Below are 17,205 nucleotides of genomic sequence, written 5' to 3'. Positions count from 1 at the left end.
GATGGGAAGTGAAGGGTATGGGTTTGTGTGGAATGAAAATAAATTGAATAGGGGGAAGTGTTGGGGGTGTGTGAGTGAAAAATATAAAAATATTGTGTAAAGGGGGGGGGAGGAAGATGTGGATGGTGGGGAGGAGGGAGTGGAAGAGTTTTCTAGTTTTCCTTGGGGGGTTTGAAAGAAAGAGTTTGAAGTGAAAGCCGTGGCGCAGAGAATCCAGTAGCTTGCGGATTGTCGTTGGCGTGGAGGGTGGGTGGGTTGAGGAAGGGGTGCATCAAGGTGAGGAACCTGAGCGTTTGGTTGTGAGGTCGATGAGTCCAGGAGGACAGCAATCTGGGGCCCTGATAGCAGACTTGACTACGTGGGCGAGGCTCTGGGAGGGAGTGTCTCTTTGGGTGTCGGTTTCTGCCAAGATGGAAGCTCTCCCTGGAGGCCTGAATGTTCTCCTAGGTAGTAGTAGCAGCCTTTAGGTAAGTCACGGTCGCAAACTCCAAGCCTCAGGGGGCCAGGCTAAGAAGAAGAAAACAAGAGCGACTTAGACCAGGTGAGGGCCGTGGGGGACCCGACGGTGCCTGTCTTACCAAAGGGCCGCGTGAGAATCTGGGCCCGCTGTCGGGCCCGACCTTTGGAGTTGTTGAGAAAGGCCTCAAGTCTGGATTTTCATGAAGATTAGGTGGCATTTAATGCCAATTGAAAACAACCACCAGACCCTGAGCGGGACTAAACAAAATACATCTGTGGCCAGAGTTGGTCTGTGGGTCACCAGAGGGCAGTTGCTTGTGTAAAATAGCAGGTTGGGGAGGTGGAGATTCCTGTGGTGATTTTTTCTCTTTTTCCTCCTGCACCCCACCCTCCTATGACTACCTTCTGAGTTCTTGGATGTGTCGACGAGCTTGTCCTTTCCTTTACAGAAACGTTTCAGAGATCCGAGAGTAGTAATCATCACTACTTGTCTCCTGGTTTGGTTGTACCAAGCGCTGTACCGAACCACCTGGCCTGGTCTCACCTACTGGTGCTTGTTATCATTTTCTGGTTTAGAGAGAAGAAAAATGACCTGCCGTTGTCTGCCCGGCCAGCGAGTGGCCCGAGGCAGGACTTGGGGCCGGGGTGTGACTCCGGACCCCGTGTGTTTCCCGACTGTAGACACTGGGCCGGCTGCCCGCCAGGGAAGGGTTCGTGTGGATGAAATGTCTTTGGTGCTTGCTGACTTGCTGGGCTAGATGCTTTTGAGTCAAGTCTCTCGCTGCCTTCTCCACAGCAACTCCCAGAGGTGATGTTATTTACTCCTGGTTTAATGATGAGGAAGCGAGGACTCAAAGAGGTCATCGGGCTAGTTAAGAAGAGCACTGCCGTTCATCAGAAACCAGGGTTCTGCTTCCAAAGCAGATAGGAGTCCTTACTTCACGCAGGCAACTCTTTCTTTCAGAAACCCCGTGTTAGAATTCTGTGTGACGACGCTTCCACAAAATCCTGGAAGCTGAGAGTTGGATGTTGCTTTAGTCCAGCGGCTCCCGCCAGGGATGGCCCCCTGGGGGACATTTGGCAATGGCCGGAGACTTTTTTGTTTTTGTCGTGACTTGGCTCGGGTGTGGGGTGCTCCTGGCATCTGGCGACACAGGCCAGGGATGCTGCTGACCAGCCTACACCGCCCAGGACAGCCTCGCCGCACAGAACTATCTGGTCCCAAATGTCAAGAGTGGTGAGGTTGGGAAAGCCTGGTTGAGTCCTTTGAGATTCTGGATACGTGAATCGTGAAAACCAAAGATCCGTGATGTTTGCCTGCAGGGTGAAGGTGCGTTCCATTTGGTCGGTTTCTTACGTGTGGAAGCATTTCTGACAATCATTGGCCCGGCCCATATTGAACACTTGGGAGTTTTCACGTGGAAACCTGGACTTCCTGCTGCTTCTCCAATCTTGCAAGACCTAGCGAAGCCTGGCATCGCGCCCTCGCGCAGGTACACGTCGTCGTAGCTGCAGCTGCGTAGGTGCTGTCCCGTCCGGGTGGGGCATCGACCGTCCAGTGTGCCCGGGTCCCTACCTGGCTTGTCCTGCTGTGGTACATTCCTTGCGGACCCCTCCCTGCTCATGGATCTCTCAACGACCTTCTCCAGGAGCAGCGGAGTGAGTCTCTGCCTCGCGAGGTAGCCCATTGCGTTAGGGGCAACGTGAGTCAAAGGCATCTCTGCCCGTGAGTCCCAGGGGAGTCCTCTGGTGCCACGATGCCTGCGTCTCTCTTCCGCGAGACGGCCCTTTCTGTATTCGGCGTCGCAAACCGCACACCGTGTCCTCTCTCTATCAGCGGTAACATTCTCCACCCCTCACCTATTCCACACCCCGACTTCCTCCGCCTTTTCCAGGGGAGGTGGCTGTGCTTGGTTCGCTCCGGTCTGAGTGGATCCCGTCCAGCCTCTGCATAGAGCAGAGGAGGAAAGGAATGTTTTCTCCCCACGACTTCTGAATCCGAGCTTCCGTGGCCTGGTCATCCACTTTACCTCCTGTGAAATCAAACAGGGTTGTTTATAGGTGCGTGAAGAAAGCCCATGGTTCACTGAACCAAAATGAACCCTAAACAGATGTGGTCATGTGTGGCCTTATGGCATTGGTTTTACACGTGAAGGCAGCATGTTATTCTAAGAGGAAATGATGTCTGTGGTCGTGGTTCCCAGTGTGTCCACGGCAGGCCCCTGCCCCTGAGATTGGACATGGGTTTATGGTATAGGGTCCCAGAGTCAGTATGCACACCACGCAGTCTTGTCGGACTGGCGATGTCTGGCCTTTATCATTCTGTTTTTCTGTGTCTCCAATGTAGGCAGATGCCCTCGTAATCAATCCAAGTATAAATCCACGTACAAATATTATTACGCTCCTACCTGCCGTGTGTGTCTATTTTCTTAAACATGGATGTGAAAAGTACAGCAGGCCCACGGTCCTTTTTCCAAAACCCTAGGGGCCAGATGAGTTTTGGAATTCAGACGTTTTCAGATTTTATTTCATTTTTTTTTAATTTCCTTTTTTTTTTTTTTTTTTTTTTTTTTTACGTTTATTGATTTTTGAGAAAGAGAGAGACTGAACATGAACAGGGGAGGGTCAGAGAGAGGGAGACACAGAATCCGAAACAGGCTCCAGGCTCTGAGCCGTCAGCACAGGGTCTGTCGCGGGGCTCGAACTCACGGACCGCGAGATTGTGACCCGAGCCGAAGTGGGACGCTCGACCGACCGAGCCAGCCAGGTGCCCCATAAGTAGCCGTATAAACCCTGCTACCCTTAAAACACCTGGGATCCCAACAAATTTAAAGACGGTACATATTTTGCTCTTTCTTATAGATTTGGCTAATAGGTTCTGTTCAGCGCCCATTTCAATGTCCTCTCAGCCACCTTTCCCTTGAGCTTGAAGGGGACATGTTTTACCCTGTTATGCACAGGCCACCCGAACCCTTCTGCTATCACATGTCATCTTTGCAGGCAGGATCTTAACTTACCCATCTTTCTCCGAGAGCACAGGTATGACATCCTACCGTGAGGACATTTGTTGGACACGTTTGTTGAGGACATACAAGTCTCAAATCTTTCCGTATTTTGGGGGTTCTGGAGGCAACATATTCCTTGTTGTTAATTTTACTTCAGCCGATTTATGCTGTTACTTGTAAATCAGACCACATGGAGTGGGCCTCCACCCAAACAAAGCGGTTGGAGAATACTCTCCTCCCATATAGACAAATGTACGTCTATGTCTTCCTTTGGCCGGAGCCTCCAAACCCACCAATGTCTACCCTGGTAAGAAGTGAGCACTGTTTTGGGGTGCCTTGGGCTCGGTCAGTGTAAGCATCTGACTTTGGCTCGGGTTGTGATCTTGTGCCTTGTGATCTTGTGGCTCGTGACCTCTCAGCTCTGGAGTTCAAGCCCCGCCTGCGTCAGCGCAGAACCTCCTTCAGGTCCTCTTTCTCCCTCTCTCTCTCTCTGCTCCTCCCCCATTTTCACTCTCAAACAAGAAAAATAAACATCAAAAAATTATTGCAAAAAAAGAAGAAGCCACTGTTTTTTTTAATTAAAAAAAATTTATTAACGTTTATTTATTTTTGAGAGACAGAGACAGAGCATGGGCGGGGAAGGGGCAGAGAGAGAGAGAGGGAGACACAGGATGGGAAGCAGGCTCCAGGCTTCCAGCTGTGTGCACAGAGCCCGACGCAGGGCTCAAACTCACAAACTGCGAGATCATGACCTGAGCCCAAGTTGGACGCTCAACCCAGGGAGCCACCCAGGCGCCCCTAAATTTTTTTTTATGTTTATTCATTTTTGAAAGAGAGCACAAGCAGGGTTGGGGCGGAGAGAGAGGGCGACCCAGAATCCGAAGCAGGCTCCAGGCTCCGAGCCGTCAGCACAGAGCCCAGTGCGGAGCTAAAACTCAGGAACCGCGAGATCCCGAACCGCCGCCCCCTCCCAACGGTGCGCGGCCTAGCCGGGGCCGGGAGTCGGGATCCTAGGAGGCGTCGGGACGCGGGGCTCCGCGCGCTCCTCGGAGCGGCCCGGGTTGGGGGGCGGGGGCCAAGCGGCGAGCCTGGCGCTCGTCTGGCCCCGCGCGGCCTCCGGCGGGCGGGGCCGCTGGAAGTGACGCGGCGAGGGCGTGGCGCCGGTCCGGGAGCAGCAGCCGCCACAGCCGCCTTGGCCGCCGCCGCCGCCGCCGCTCAGTCGCCGCAGCCGCAGTAGCAGCCGCAGCCGACGCAGTAGCAGCCGCAGTCGGCCCAACCGCCGCCGCCGCCGCCGCCGCCGCAGCCACAATAGCAGCCGCAGCCGCCGCTCAGTCGCCACAGCAGCCGCAGTAGCAGTCGCAGCCGGCGCAGCCGCCGCCGCCGCCGCCTCGGCCCGAGCCCCGCGGGCCGCCGCTGCCGCTGCCCTTGAACCGCATGAAGCAGCTCGCCAACCAGACCGTGGGCAGGTGAGTCAGCCGTGCCGGGCCCGCCGGGAGCGCGCGGGCCGGGGACCGGGGGTCGGGGTCGTGGCCCGGGCCGGGGCGGGCCCGCTGCCCCGCGGGGGCCCCGGCCGCCCGGCCGCCCGCTCCGCGCCGGGTCCGCGGCGGGCCAGGGACGAGGGCTGCGCCACGCAGCGGCCAGGCGGCCATCTCGGGGCCGCCGCCCGAGCCCCCAGGAACAGCGGGGCGGGCCGGCCTCCCGGGACGCCCCCCCCCCCCCCCCCCCCCCCCCCCCGCTCGGGTCCCCACCGCCCATTGTCCCGGCCCCGCTGAGCATCGTCCTCTGGGGTCTGGACCCATGCTTTCCCCGGGCCTGCCCCCCTCTCCCGGGGCTTTGCCTTGGGCGAAAACTCGGCTAACTGGTGTACCTGAGGCCGGGCGGGCATGGTGCTCTGGGGGGCGGCATTCTCAGCCTTTCCGGGTCGCCTGGCCGCTGCCGACCGGCCGTCCACCTCCAAGTGCCTGATGGCAGTCAATAAGTAAGGGGCGATCAGAGCCCAAGAGAGCCGCTTAGGGAGACTCAGGACTCCCTTGGAGGGACTTTGGAGGGTGTGCCGTCTCCAAACCGTGGCCCCTAATGGACCGGACTGCTCAAGTTCTTGACCTGTAGACATTTGGAACCGGGAGGAAAGAATTGTGGGAACGCCTTGGGCAAATGGAAAAACAAAAAGAGGGGGGGCTTTCAAAACAGCTTTTCTCACTTTGGATTGGGGAGCAAATCCTTCTCCAGGTTTGTCTGGTATCGCTTTAATGCTTGACAGGAAACGATCGATTATGAAATGACAGAAGAGACCGGAGTTTGTAGTGGTTTTGAGAGCCTCTGGAGGTTGATTATCGTGTGCTGTGTTCTCTGGGGTAAATCTTTCAAGGTCTTTCAGGGCAGTGAGCTGTCCTGTACCCGTTGACTGCTTATTCCGAGAAGGGGTATGAAAGTGTGACTTTTTCATTGCTTTTTCTTCTTCTTTGTTTTCAACAGTTGAGTAAAAGGGGGCGTTTGGTTTAGCCGGAGCACGTGGGGACACTTCTTTTCTGTGTGTGTCTGAAAATACTTTTACTTCCCCTTGAGCTTTCTATATTTGCCTTTTACACTTTCGTTCCTCCCCCCCAACTTTTTGCTTAGTTTTGTTCAATTTCGTTGCTACCCCCACCCTATTATCTCCGTGTGCACTTATCCTGTTTCCAGAGTGGATCCCTATCCCTACAGCCTAGCAGTGCCTACCTTCCTGTCATTTGTAGGAAAATGATAGGAATAGGGAGTGCCAAGGGGAAGGCAGACGGAATAGTCGTGGGGCCCAAAGCTTCAAGCAGGCATCTGTGAATGAGTTACAAGATCACTCCTTAGGAGTTTTCTGCCCCCCACCCCCCCGGATTCTCAGTAACATGCATTGTGAAATCAGTATTTAGTGACTCTCAAGACACGTGTCACATTGTCGTTCTGGCCAGTTTGTACATCTCATGAGGAAAGGGGTGTTTGCTCTTTTGCACAAAGTTCTGAGACTTTTCAAGCTATCAAGCCACTCAGGGTCTCTTTGGCTCCGGCTTCCTCTGTGTAGCAGGTTCTCCCTTCACGCTGCCGAATTACAGCCATATGTGCCTCCTTTCGGTTGCCAGAGGCCGCCGAGCCTTCTTCCCTGTTAGCCTCTACCTGGAATTCTCCAAAGCTCCTTTCACCTCACCTGCCCTAGACCTGCCTCCTACTCATTCTTTAGGTGTCCAGGTAAAGGTCACTGCCTCTAAAAGACCTTCTGTGATGCTCCAACGTGTTGGGAGTCCCTCTCCTGGCCACTTACATACGTCCGCATAGCACCTGTTTTTCTATAATGCAACTCCTGTTTAGTTGTTAGTATTCTCCATTAGACTGAACGCCTTGAGAGTCCTTGCCGTCTTTCTGTTTCCTTGGCCAGCTCTGCTGTGGCTCCTGTCATATGGTCGATTCTCCATAAACATTTGTCAATCTAGCACACATCTAGTTCTTACCAGCTCGCTCCGGTGGTGTGAGCCCAAGAAGGGAAAATGAAAGCTGGATAGAGTAAATAGTGATTCGTGCTAGCATTGTCATAATGGCCCTGACCTTTGACTCTGTTTGAAAATCTTTCTTGCTAGATGCCAGTGGAAGCAGCAGCTGTTACAGAGGTGTTAGGGGTGTGGCAATTTCTGCTCCCAAAGTCAAAACAGTTTCCTGGGGAAGCTTTGGCTTTACTGCTGTTGAGTCCCTCGATAAGTTTGTATTTTTTCCACGTCAAGAGTTTTGAAGGACTAGGGAGGAAAAAGGGAGGCAAGAGAGAGCCTAGAATTGTAATTGTGTGTTAGTGGCGTAGGCATCAGGATTGGGATTTGGGGGGTATTTGGGTCAAGAGGAAAGCGAGAAAGCAGAGAAGTTACCTCCCCCCGTCCCCCCGCCCCCCCGCCGCAGCCAGGAGTGATATTCTGTGTGTGAGTGGCTCGCCCGTTGTGTCTGTTACAGATGCATAGAGTTCTGAGTGGTGTCCTGCGAGGAAGTATTCTCTTCCCGACAATGAGGACCTCGTGAGTCACCCCACAGTGAGGTTCTGTGGGATGGACATGTGGGAGAATTCGTAATGGCTAGAAGAAGTGAGTTCTCATGATGCAGTTTGTGGACAATGGGTGCATGAGTCTGTTTCGGAGGATGGTTTGTGTATCACAGGCGCAAGGATGATGCAGTGGTCTCTTGAGTGGGGCATCCCAAAGAAGAGAATTAGGATGCTTGATTCATCCGTTCAAGAGACCCTTCTTGAGCCCAAATTATGTGCCGTTGTGGAAAGTAGAAAAGAATCCAAGTGAATACAAATCCGGCTTCTGCCCTGAAGGGGCTCCACAGACTTGTGGAAGAGATAGGCAAGCAAAAATGATTATACACCATGAGGTAAGTCCTTATACAGGGATGGCTGACACACTAAGTGAAACTCTACTCTTACTGGAAGGAGAGAGGTAACACAACACAACACAACAAAACAAACAGGAGAAAATTTGACGAGAGCCTTTCCCCTCTATCTTTCAACACTTCTTTCAAAATTCTGTTATATTGAGTAGGTCCCCTTTTTTTTTTTTTATTAAAGAAAATTTTTTCTTTGTAAATATTTATTTTTGAGAGAAAGGGTAGACAGAACATGAGCGGGGGAGAGGCAGAGAGAGAGGGAAACACAGAATCCGAAGCAGGCTCCAGGCTCCGAGCTGTCAGCACAGAGCCTGACGCGGGCCTCAAACCCACGAAACGAGAGATCGTGACCGGAGCCGAAGTCTGACACTTGACCCAGTGAGCCACCCAGGTGCCCCGTAGGTCTCTTTGGATTGTCAGTAAACCCAACTCGAGGGGCGCCTGGGTGGCTCAGTTGGGTGAGTATCTGGCTCTTGATTTCAGCTCAGGTCATGATCTCACAGTTCCTGGGATCAAGCTCTGTGCCAATGGTGCGGAGCCTGCTTGGGATCTTCTCTGTCTCTGCCCCTTCCCCGCTCTCTGTCTCAATGACGAAAAAAGAAAAAAACACACAAAACCAAACCAACTGGAATTGTTATAAGCCAAGCTGCGAATTTGATTGGCTCCTATGTGAGGAAAAGAGTCCAAAAGCAATATAGTTGCAGCCAGGGCTAGATCCAGGGGTTCCACTCTTTAGGTAACCTGTGTCTACAAGGAGGAATCGCCCCCCCACCCCACCCCTCCACCCCCCGGCTTCCAACATCTTCAGTTCAAGTCCCAGAGGGACAAAGAATACCTTTCACTGTGGCCAGAGCCCCAGGATTGACTCTGAAGGTATCTGATGGGGTCAGTGGCCTTTGCCTGGACATGGAAATGGAGTCAGCCCCACCCAAGCCACAGGGGCCTAGAATGGGAGAGTGCTGAGCCCCCTCCCCCACAAGATAACCGGGGTGTTCTTCCCAGCAGGAGGCAGGAAGTGTGGTCTTTTCTAGTCCTGCTAAACAGAAAGAAAGAGCTTTTTGGAAATCCGTGGCGCAGAGAATCCAGTAGCTGCGGATGGTCGTTGGCGTGGAGGGTGTGGAGGAAGGGGTGCATCAAGGTGAGGAACCTGAGCGTTTGGTTGTGAGGTCGATGAGTCCAGGAGGACAGCAATCTGGGGGCCTGATAGCAGACTTGACTACGTGGGCGAGGCTCTGGGAGGGAGTGTCTCTTTGGGTGTCGGTTTCTGCCAAGATGGAAGCTCTCCCTGGAGGCCTGAATGTTCTCCTAGGTAGTAGTAGCAGCCTTTAGGTAAGTCACGGTCGCAAACTCCAAGCCTCAGGGGGCCAGGCTAAGAAGAAGAAAACAAGAGCGACTTAGACCAGGTGAGGGCCGTGGGGGACCCGACGGTGCCTGTCTTACCAAAGGGCCGCGTGAGAATCTGGGCCCGCTGTCGGGCCCGACCTTTGGAGTTGTTGAGAAAGGCCTCAAGTCTGGATTTTCATGAAGATTAGGTGGCATTTAATGCCAATTGAAAACAACCACCAGGACCCTGAGCGGGACTAAACAAAATACGTCTGTGGCCAGAGTTGGTCTGTGGGTCACCAGAGGGCAGTTGCTGGTGTAACAGGTTGGGGAGGTGGAGATTCCTGTGGTGATTTTTCTCTTTTTCCTCCTGCACCCCACCCTCCTATGACTACCTTCTGAGTTCTTGGATGTGTCGACGAGCTTGTCCTGTCCTTTACAGAAACGTTTCAGAGATCCGAGAGTAGTAATCATCACTACTTGTCTCCTGGTTTGGTTTACCAAGCGCTGTACCGAACCACCTGGCCTGGTCTCACCTACTGGTGCTTGTTATCATTTCTGGTTTAGAGAGAAGAAAAATGACCTGCCGTTGTCTGCCCGGCCAGCGAGTGGCCGAGGCAGGACTTGGGGCCGGGGTGTGACTCCGGACCCCGTGTGTTTCCGACTGTAGACACTGGGCCGGCTGCCCGCCAGGGAAGGGTTCGTGTGGATGAAATGTCTTTGGTGCTTGCTGACTTGCTGGGCTAGATGCTTTTGAGTCAAGTCTCTCGCTGCCTTCTCCACAGCAACTCCCAGAGGTGATGTTATTTACTCCTGGTTTAATGATGAGGAAGCGAGGACTCAAAGAGGTCATCGGGCTAGTTAAGAAGAGCACTGCCGTTCATCAGAAACCAGGGTTCTGCTTCCAAAGCAGATAGGAGTCCTTACTTCACGCAGGCAACTCTTTCTTTCAGAAACCCCGTGTTAGAATTCTGTGTGACGACGCTTCCACAAAATCCTGGAAGCTGAGAGTTGGATGTTGCTTTAGTCCAGCGGCTCCCGCCAGGGATGGCCCCCTGGGGGACATTTGGCAATGGCCGGAGACTTTTTTGTTTTTGTCGTGACTTGGCTCGGGTGTGGGGTGCTCCTGGCATCTGGCGACACAGGCCAGGGATGCTGCTGACCAGCCTACACCGCCCAGGACAGCCTCGCCGCACAGAACTATCTGGTCCCAAATGTCAAGAGTGGTGAGGTTGGGAAAGCCTGGTTGAGTCCTTTGAGATTCTGGATACGTGAATCGTGAAAACCAAAGATCCGTGATGTTTGCCTGCAGGGTGAAGGTGCGTTCCATTTGGTCGGTTTCTTACGTGTGGAAGCATTTCTGACAATCATTGGCCCGGCCCATATTGAACACTTGGGAGTTTTCACGTGGAAACCTGGACTTCCTGCTGCTTCTCCAATCTTGCAAGACCTAGCGAAGCCTGGCATCGCGCCCTCGCGCAGGTACACGTCGTCGTAGCTGCAGCTGCGTAGGTGCTGTCCCGTCCGGGTGGGGCATCGACCGTCCAGTGTGCCCGGGTCCCTACCTGGCTTGTCCTGCTGTGGTACATTCCTTGCGGACCCCTCCCTGCTCATGGATCTCTCAACGACCTTCTCCAGGAGCAGCGGAGTGAGTCTCTGCCTCGCGAGGTAGCCCATTGCGTTAGGGGCAACGTGAGTCAAAGGCATCTCTGCCCGTGAGTCCCAGGGGAGTCCTCTGGTGCCACGATGCCTGCGTCTCTCTTCCGCGAGACGGCCCTTTCTGTATTCGGCGTCGCAAACCGCACACCGTGTCCTCTCTCTATCAGCGGTAACATTCTCCACCCCTCACCTATTCCACACCCCGACTTCCTCCGCCTTTTCCAGGGGAGGTGGCTGTGCTTGGTTCGCTCCGGTCTGAGTGGATCCCGTCCAGCCTCTGCATAGAGCAGAGGAGGAAAGGAATGTTTTCTCCCCACGACTTCTGAATCCGAGCTTCCGTGGCCTGGTCATCCACTTTACCTCCTGTGAAATCAAACAGGGTTGTTTATAGGTGCGTGAAGAAAGCCCATGGTTCACTGAACCAAAATGAACCCTAAACAGATGTGGTCATGTGTGGCCTTATGGCATTGGTTTTACACGTGAAGGCAGCATGTTATTCTAAGAGGAAATGATGTCTGTGGTCGTGGTTCCCAGTGTGTCCACGGCAGGCCCCTGCCCCTGAGATTGGACATGGGTTTATGGTATAGGGTCCCAGAGTCAGTATGCACACCACGCAGTCTTGTCGGACTGGCGATGTCTGGCCTTTATCATTCTGTTTCTGTGTCTCCAATGTAGGCAGATGCCCTCGTAATCAATCCAAGTATAAATCCACGTACAAATATTATTACGCTCCTACCTGCCGTGTGTGTCTATTTTCTTAAACATGGATGTGAAAAGTACAGCAGGCCCACGGTCCTTTTTCCAAAACCCTAGGGGCCAGATGAGTTTTGGAATTCAGACGTTTTCAGATTTTATTTCATTTTTTTTTAATTTCCTTTTTTTTTTTTTTTTTTTTTTTTTTACGTTTATTGATTTTTGAGAAAGAGAGAGACTGAACATGAACAGGGGAGGGTCAGAGAGAGGGAGACACAGAATCCGAAACAGGCTCCAGGCTCTGAGCCGTCAGCACAGGGTCTGTCGCGGGGCTCGAACTCACGGACCGCGAGATTGTGACCCGAGCCGAAGTGGGACGCTCGACCGACCGAGCCAGCCAGGTGCCCCATAAGTAGCCGTATAAACCCTGCTACCCTTAAAACACCTGGGATCCCAACAAATTTAAAGACGGTACATATTTTGCTCTTTCTTATAGATTTGGCTAATAGGTTCTGTTCAGCGCCCATTTCAATGTCCTCTCAGCCACCTTTCCCTTGAGCTTGAAGGGGACATGTTTTACCCTGTTATGCACAGGCCACCCGAACCCTTCTGCTATCACATGTCATCTTTGCAGGCAGGATCTTAACTTACCCATCTTTCTCCGAGAGCACAGGTATGACATCCTACCGTGAGGACATTTGTTGGACACGTTTGTTGAGGACATACAAGTCTCAAATCTTTCCGTATTTTGGGGGTTCTGGAGGCAACATATTCCTTGTTGTTAATTTTACTTCAGCCGATTTATGCTGTTACTTGTAAATCAGACCACATGGAGTGGGCCTCCACCCAAACAAAGCGGTTGGAGAATACTCTCCTCCCATATAGACAAATGTACGTCTATGTCTTCCTTTGGCCGGAGCCTCCAAACCCACCAATGTCTACCCTGGTAAGAAGTGAGCACTGTTTTGGGGTGCCTTGGGCTCGGTCAGTGTAAGCATCTGACTTTGGCTCGGGTTGTGATCTTGTGCCTTGTGATCTTGTGGCTCGTGACCTCTCAGCTCTGGAGTTCAAGCCCCGCCTGCGTCAGCGCAGAACCTCCTTCAGGTCCTCTTTCTCCCTCTCTCTCTCTCTGCTCCTCCCCCATTTTCACTCTCAAACAAGAAAAATAAACATCAAAAAATTATTGCAAAAAAAGAAGAAGCCACTGTTTTTTTTAATTAAAAAAAATTTATTAACGTTTATTTATTTTTGAGAGACAGAGACAGAGCATGGGCGGGGAAGGGGCAGAGAGAGAGAGAGGGAGACACAGGATGGGAAGCAGGCTCCAGGCTTCCAGCTGTGTGCACAGAGCCCGACGCAGGGCTCAAACTCACAAACTGCGAGATCATGACCTGAGCCCAAGTTGGACGCTCAACCCAGGGAGCCACCCAGGCGCCCCTAAATTTTTTTTTATGTTTATTCATTTTTGAAAGAGAGCACAAGCAGGGTTGGGGCGGAGAGAGAGGGCGACCCAGAATCCGAAGCAGGCTCCAGGCTCCGAGCCGTCAGCACAGAGCCCAGTGCGGAGCTAAAACTCAGGAACCGCGAGATCCCGAACCGCCGCCCCCTCCCAACGGTGCGCGGCCTAGCCGGGGCCGGGAGTCGGGATCCTAGGAGGCGTCGGGACGCGGGGCTCCGCGCGCTCCTCGGAGCGGCCCGGGTTGGGGGGCGGGGGCCAAGCGGCGAGCCTGGCGCTCGTCTGGCCCCGCGCGGCCTCCGGCGGGCGGGGCCGCTGGAAGTGACGCGGCGAGGGCGTGGCGCCGGTCCGGGAGCAGCAGCCGCCACAGCCGCCTTGGCCGCCGCCGCCGCCGCCGCTCAGTCGCCGCAGCCGCAGTAGCAGCCGCAGCCGACGCAGTAGCAGCCGCAGTCGGCCCAACCGCCGCCGCCGCCGCCGCCGCCGCAGCCACAATAGCAGCCGCAGCCGCCGCTCAGTCGCCACAGCAGCCGCAGTAGCAGTCGCAGCCGGCGCAGCCGCCGCCGCCGCCGCCTCGGCCCGAGCCCCGCGGGCCGCCGCTGCCGCTGCCCTTGAACCGCATGAAGCAGCTCGCCAACCAGACCGTGGGCAGGTGAGTCAGCCGTGCCGGGCCCGCCGGGAGCGCGCGGGCCGGGGACCGGGGGTCGGGGTCGTGGCCCGGGCCGGGGCGGGCCCGCTGCCCCGCGGGGGCCCCGGCCGCCCGGCCGCCCGCTCCGCGCCGGGTCCGCGGCGGGCCAGGGACGAGGGCTGCGCCACGCAGCGGCCAGGCGGCCATCTCGGGGCCGCCGCCCGAGCCCCCAGGAACAGCGGGGCGGGCCGGCCTCCCGGGACGCCCCCCCCCCCCCCCCCCCGCTCGGGTCCCCACCGCCCATTGTCCCGGCCCCGCTGAGCATCGTCCTCTGGGGTCTGGACCCATGCTTTCCCCGGGCCTGCCCCCCTCTCCCGGGGCTTTGCCTTGGGCGAAAACTCGGCTAACTGGTGTACCTGAGGCCGGGCGGGCATGGTGCTCTGGGGGGCGGCATTCTCAGCCTTTCCGGGTCGCCTGGCCGCTGCCGACCGGCCGTCCACCTCCAAGTGCCTGATGGCAGTCAATAAGTAAGGGGCGATCAGAGCCCAAGAGAGCCGCTTAGGGAGACTCAGGACTCCCTTGGAGGGACTTTGGAGGGTGTGCCGTCTCCAAACCGTGGCCCCTAATGGACCGGACTGCTCAAGTTCTTGACCTGTAGACATTTGGAACCGGGAGGAAAGAATTGTGGGAACGCCTTGGGCAAATGGAAAAACAAAAAGAGGGGGGGCTTTCAAAACAGCTTTTCTCACTTTGGATTGGGGAGCAAATCCTTCTCCAGGTTTGTCTGGTATCGCTTTAATGCTTGACAGGAAACGATCGATTATGAAATGACAGAAGAGACCGGAGTTTGTAGTGGTTTTGAGAGCCTCTGGAGGTTGATTATCGTGTGCTGTGTTCTCTGGGGTAAATCTTTCAAGGTCTTTCAGGGCAGTGAGCTGTCCTGTACCCGTTGACTGCTTATTCCGAGAAGGGGTATGAAAGTGTGACTTTTTCATTGCTTTTTCTTCTTCTTTGTTTTCAACAGTTGAGTAAAAGGGGGCGTTTGGTTTAGCCGGAGCACGTGGGGACACTTCTTTTCTGTGTGTGTCTGAAAATACTTTTACTTCCCCTTGAGCTTTCTATATTTGCCTTTTACACTTTCGTTCCTCCCCCCCAACTTTTTGCTTAGTTTTGTTCAATTTCGTTGCTACCCCCACCCTATTATCTCCGTGTGCACTTATCCTGTTTCCAGAGTGGATCCCTATCCCTACAGCCTAGCAGTGCCTACCTTCCTGTCATTTGTAGGAAAATGATAGGAATAGGGAGTGCCAAGGGGAAGGCAGACGGAATAGTCGTGGGGCCCAAAGCTTCAAGCAGGCATCTGTGAATGAGTTACAAGATCACTCCTTAGGAGTTTTCTGCCCCCCACCCCCCCGGATTCTCAGTAACATGCATTGTGAAATCAGTATTTAGTGACTCTCAAGACACGTGTCACATTGTCGTTCTGGCCAGTTTGTACATCTCATGAGGAAAGGGGTGTTTGCTCTTTTGCACAAAGTTCTGAGACTTTTCAAGCTATCAAGCCACTCAGGGTCTCTTTGGCTCCGGCTTCCTCTGTGTAGCAGGTTCTCCCTTCACGCTGCCGAATTACAGCCATATGTGCCTCCTTTCGGTTGCCAGAGGCCGCCGAGCCTTCTTCCCTGTTAGCCTCTACCTGGAATTCTCCAAAGCTCCTTTCACCTCACCTGCCCTAGACCTGCCTCCTACTCATTCTTTAGGTGTCCAGGTAAAGGTCACTGCCTCTAAAAGACCTTCTGTGATGCTCCAACGTGTTGGGAGTCCCTCTCCTGGCCACTTACATACGTCCGCATAGCACCTGTTTTTCTATAATGCAACTCCTGTTTAGTTGTTAGTATTCTCCATTAGACTGAACGCCTTGAGAGTCCTTGCCGTCTTTCTGTTTCCTTGGCCAGCTCTGCTGTGGCTCCTGTCATATGGTCGATTCTCCATAAACATTTGTCAATCTAGCACACATCTAGTTCTTACCAGCTCGCTCCGGTGGTGTGAGCCCAAGAAGGGAAAATGAAAGCTGGATAGAGTAAATAGTGATTCGTGCTAGCATTGTCATAATGGCCCTGACCTTTGACTCTGTTTGAAAATCTTTCTTGCTAGATGCCAGTGGAAGCAGCAGCTGTTACAGAGGTGTTAGGGGTGTGGCAATTTCTGCTCCCAAAGTCAAAACAGTTTCCTGGGGAAGCTTTGGCTTTACTGCTGTTGAGTCCCTCGATAAGTTTGTATTTTTTCCACGTCAAGAGTTTTGAAGGACTAGGGAGGAAAAAGGGAGGCAAGAGAGAGCCTAGAATTGTAATTGTGTGTTAGTGGCGTAGGCATCAGGATTGGGATTTGGGGGGTATTTGGGTCAAGAGGAAAGCGAGAAAGCAGAGAAGTTACCTCCCCCCGTCCCCCCGCCCCCCCGCCGCAGCCAGGAGTGATATTCTGTGTGTGAGTGGCTCGCCCGTTGTGTCTGTTACAGATGCATAGAGTTCTGAGTGGTGTCCTGCGAGGAAGTATTCTCTTCCCGACAATGAGGACCTCGTGAGTCACCCCACAGTGAGGTTCTGTGGGATGGACATGTGGGAGAATTCGTAATGGCTAGAAGAAGTGAGTTCTCATGATGCAGTTTGTGGACAATGGGTGCATGAGTCTGTTTCGGAGGATGGTTTGTGTATCACAGGCGCAAGGATGATGCAGTGGTCTCTTGAGTGGGGCATCCCAAAGAAGAGAATTAGGATGCTTGATTCATCCGTTCAAGAGACCCTTCTTGAGCCCAAATTATGTGCCGTTGTGGAAAGTAGAAAAGAATCCAAGTGAATACAAATCCGGCTTCTGCCCTGAAGGGGCTCCACAGACTTGTGGAAGAGATAGGCAAGCAAAAATGATTATACACCATGAGGTAAGTCCTTATACAGGGATGGCTGACACACTAAGTGAAACTCTACTCTTACTGGAAGGAGAGAGGTAACACAACACAACACAACAAAACAAACAGGAGAAAATTTGACGAGAGCCTTTCCCCTCTATCTTTCAACACTTCTTTCAAAATTCTGTTATATTGAGTAGGTCCCCTTTTTTTTTTTTTATTAAAGAAAATTTTTTCTTTGTAAATATTTATTTTTGAGAGAAAGGGTAGACAGAACATGAGCGGGGGAGAGGCAGAGAGAGAGGGAAACACAGAATCCGAAGCAGGCTCCAGGCTCCGAGCTGTCAGCACAGAGCCTGACGCGGGCCTCAAACCCACGAAACGAGAGATCGTGACCGGAGCCGAAGTCTGACACTTGACCCAGTGAGCCACCCAGGTGCCCCGTAGGTCTCTTTGGATTGTCAGTAAACCCAACTCGAGGGGCGCCTGGGTGGCTCAGTTGGGTGAGTATCTGGCTCTTGATTTCAGCTCAGGTCATGATCTCACAGTTCCTGGGATCAAGCTCTGTGCCAATGGTGCGGAGCCTGCTTGGGATCTTCTCTGTCTCTGCCCCTTCCCCGCTCTCTGTCTCAATGACGAAAAAAGAAAAAAACACACAAAACCAAACCAACTGGAATTGTTATAAGCCAAG

General features: G+C 53.6%; 2 long non-coding RNA genes across 2 annotated transcripts; both read left to right on the top strand.

The window, feature by feature from the left end:
- The first annotated feature begins 4,813 nt into the window (after positions 1–4,813).
- LOC122234656 lies at positions 4,814–7,940 on the top strand. The gene is made up of 2 exons (XR_006212542.1): positions 4,814–4,930; positions 7,428–7,940. It is a non-coding gene; the product is annotated as an uncharacterized LOC122234656 (long non-coding RNA).
- Positions 7,941–13,522: 5,582 nt separating this feature from the next.
- On the top strand, positions 13,523–16,640 carry LOC122234655. Its single transcript, XR_006212541.1, has 2 exons — positions 13,523–13,639; positions 16,128–16,640. It is a non-coding gene; the product is annotated as an uncharacterized LOC122234655 (long non-coding RNA).
- Positions 16,641–17,205: the final 565 nt, after the last annotated feature.

This window comes from Panthera tigris, chromosome E3 (genome assembly GCF_018350195.1).
Source record: "Panthera tigris isolate Pti1 chromosome E3, P.tigris_Pti1_mat1.1, whole genome shotgun sequence".
NCBI classification, from domain to species: Eukaryota; Metazoa; Chordata; class Mammalia; order Carnivora; family Felidae; genus Panthera; species Panthera tigris.
This window is presented reverse-complemented; position numbering and strand designations above follow the sequence as displayed.